Genomic DNA, 3,087 nt, shown 5'->3' on the forward strand with positions numbered 1-3,087 from the left:
TCACAGCACGCGGAACACATCCCTTTTTGCCTTGCCCAGAATTTTTCCGCGAGTCAGGACTGTTTCGTGGATATCGCTTTCCGCGGGTCCGCGCCCCGCCACCGCCGCCGCCCCGCGATGGTCCGGGTGGGACGCGACGCGCCCTCCTCGGCTAGCGACATGCGCGCCCAAGGCTTCCGCCTCAGATGCAGCAGCGGCAGCCGCGGGGATCCTTGGTTTGTTGTTGTTGGGGGGGGTTTTTTTTTGGGGGTTATTGACGGTGGTCGTTATTATCTTTTTTTTTGTGGCGGAAAAAGATAGAGGGACTGGCTGCTCCCCCTCGCAGAATAAGCCAGCCGCTCGGCTGCTGGCCCCTGCTCATGCATAGCCCTTCTGTTTTGCGAAGCCCGCGCGACCCCTTTGCCGCGGGCCCGCGCAACCCCTTGTCATTCGCGATTCAACCTCTAAATCCGCGACGGATGAGTCAAGGGCGGGAGCGACAGAGAAGGGTTGTGAGAATGTGAGAAGGAGCGAGAAAGACAGAGATAGAAAACGCGCGCTTCGCGGCCAGCACCCTTCCTCCTCCTCTTCGGACAGCCGCGGGGGCGCGGCGCGGCGGGCGGTAGCCGGCTGGCCGTCCTCTGGGACTCTGGGGATCCCGACGACGACGCGGGCCCACGAGAGCCGTGCGCATCCTCCCGCGAGCGCACCATCTGCGCCCGCGGTGTATAGAGCCCGGCGACGCGGTCAACGCGTCGAGAGTCATCCCCTGCAACCCCTTTTTCTTCGCTTTCGCTTTCTTTTCGCCTTCTTTTTCTATCCCGACAGATCGCGCCACCACGTAATCCTCTTCCTCTTAGTCGCCGCGGGGCGCGCGGGCGAACATCAACATCAGCGGCCGCGCGCCAAGCTGACCGAGCGACTATGGCGAATAAGTATTTGCCGTTCGCGAGAACAACATCTTCGCGGCGGCCGCGCGGCGTGTTGCCACCGACGGGCTGCAGGAGGGAAAGAATGGCAAAGAAAGAGTGTCGTCGCGGGCTCGTTCGCGGGGCGCTCAGTCAGTCGGCGCCCCGGCCCCGGCCACCCATCCGGAATAAGTAGCAGTCTGCGGGGCGCGGCGGGGCGCGGCGGGGCGCGGCGGGGGCGGCCCGTTTTGCAACAGGCTGCGGCGGCGCCCAAACCCTCCCCTAAAGCACGCCCCAGCCGAGCCAGCGGCCGGAAGTAACGACACGGATATACTTGTTTATCGTACGCAGATATATATTACTAATGACAACAAAGTGCTGAGGTGGTCCGCCCCCGCGCGGCCCAGAGCCCCAGCAATAACATTAATGATACAATGCGAACACATGCCGCGGACGGGGGCGGGGCGGGGGCGGGGCGGGCCAAGGCGGACAGCAGCGCCACTTCCGGGGCCGTCGCTCCGCTTCCGGCCCCCGCATGCTGCTGGTTCGGCCCGGAACTGCGAGTCTCGCCTTCCGGTTGGCGAGTCGCCGAAGCGGAACCCTCTGCTGCTGCTCTGCTAGCTCATGGGGGCTAGCTGCTCGGCCTCGGCGACGTCGTACGTCCTCTCCGCTCCGCCGTACACGACGACAGTTGCGGGGATGGGGCGCGGCGGGCACCAGAGGTGGGCGCCCAGCTGGTCGGCTGCACGTTCGCCAGATCGCGGCATTACGTCCCGAAGCTGTGCGTGATTCGCGTCCCAACGCGGCCGGCCTCCTAACCCCACCCCACCGGCCGGCCGGCCGGCCGACCCCGCATCGCTGCTGCTAGGGTCCCTGCCTGCCTCGGTTCCCTTGCTTTCTCAATTTCTGACAGTATCACCCTGCCGCCCCGCCCCGCCCCGCCTCTCCAACCCTTCCCGCGCACCAATTCACTCCCCCTTCCGATACGACCAGCAGCAGCGGCAGCACAGCTCGCCGAGAGACCCCCGCTCCAGAATTGACCATTTCGATTGGATGGCCACCAGAAACATCAATTCCAGAGAGGGAGGGGAAGAAAAAAAACATCCCCAGCTGCCCTGGGCTGGGCTGGTCCTGGGCCGGGCTGCTATGCCGGCGCCGGCCCCACGGAGCCGCTCGGCTGGCTACACACCCTTTTCCTTTCCTATCGAAATCCGGGGCGGAAGGCCAGAGGCGAGCGTTTGGAGGTCGCGCCAGAGTCGTTCACTCTTTTCTTTTTCTTTTCTTTTTTTGTCATCTGTCTAGAATGAACGATGCGCGTTCAATTTCTAGCATATGCCCCACAAACCACGCACGTCGTAAAAATTTTGGTTTGTTAAATAAAAACGATATCAGAAGCAGTTCACATCGCTGCCGCTCCTTTTGAGCAGCCACCAGCTATAGGTGAGCGATGGTGATGTACCGTGTCCGCGGACTCTCGGACGGACGAGCCTCGTCTTGTGTGCCCCGGGTGTGAGCGGGCGGGAGCGGCTGGCCGACGTGAACAGAGAGGGGTAATATGGAGAGGATGTATATGCCCTCCTTATGCCCTACACGCTCACACGCACACACACACGCCCACACGCCACGCCATCATGACGTTGGGTCGGCGATGTGTAACATTTTTTCTCTCTCCCCTCGCGGCTGGTATCCAATGAATGGATAAGCAGCAGCCCGCGCGAACCCTTAGGATCGCGCGCGCCGCGCCCGGCCCGCCCCCGTTCACCCGGGGAGCTGGCAACTGCCCCCCTGGGCCCTGCCCCCGCCCCGCCCCCGCCCTGCCCCTCGCTGCGGCAGCGGCGGCGGTGAGGAACGGCAAATGGAGAACGGAAATACGTGCGAACGTACACTCCACAACACGAGGCGCGTTGCGGGCGGTGAGACGACATAGTAGCGCCCCGCGCGACGACCCGCGAAAAGAAAACGAGCTTGAGGGGATTAGTGGGGAACGCGCAGCCGGAGAGGCAGTGCATTGCAGGGATTACATGCAGCTAGTGATGCAGGCCAAAAGGCTCAAACATTTTTGTTCGTTTTTTTTTCCTTCAAAATTTGCAGCATGTTTTTAAAATATTGTAGAATATTCGTTTTAAGAAAAACTATAAATGTGTTATTAACATTTACATATTACTTGCATTCAAGTGGCCAACATAGACCGAACATGATA

At 61.5% G+C, this 3,087-nt stretch overlaps 1 long non-coding RNA gene across 1 annotated transcript in view; it reads left to right on the top strand.

Moving 5' to 3' along the window:
* Positions 1-3,087, top strand: part of LOC113213613 (uncharacterized) — a 23,901-nt gene that overhangs the window by 19,814 nt on the left and 1,000 nt on the right. The window lies entirely within an intron of this gene.

This window comes from Frankliniella occidentalis, unplaced genomic scaffold, assembly GCF_000697945.3.
Source record: "Frankliniella occidentalis isolate FOCC.00 unplaced genomic scaffold, Focc_3.1 Scaffold205, whole genome shotgun sequence".
NCBI classification, from domain to species: Eukaryota; Metazoa; Arthropoda; class Insecta; order Thysanoptera; family Thripidae; genus Frankliniella; species Frankliniella occidentalis.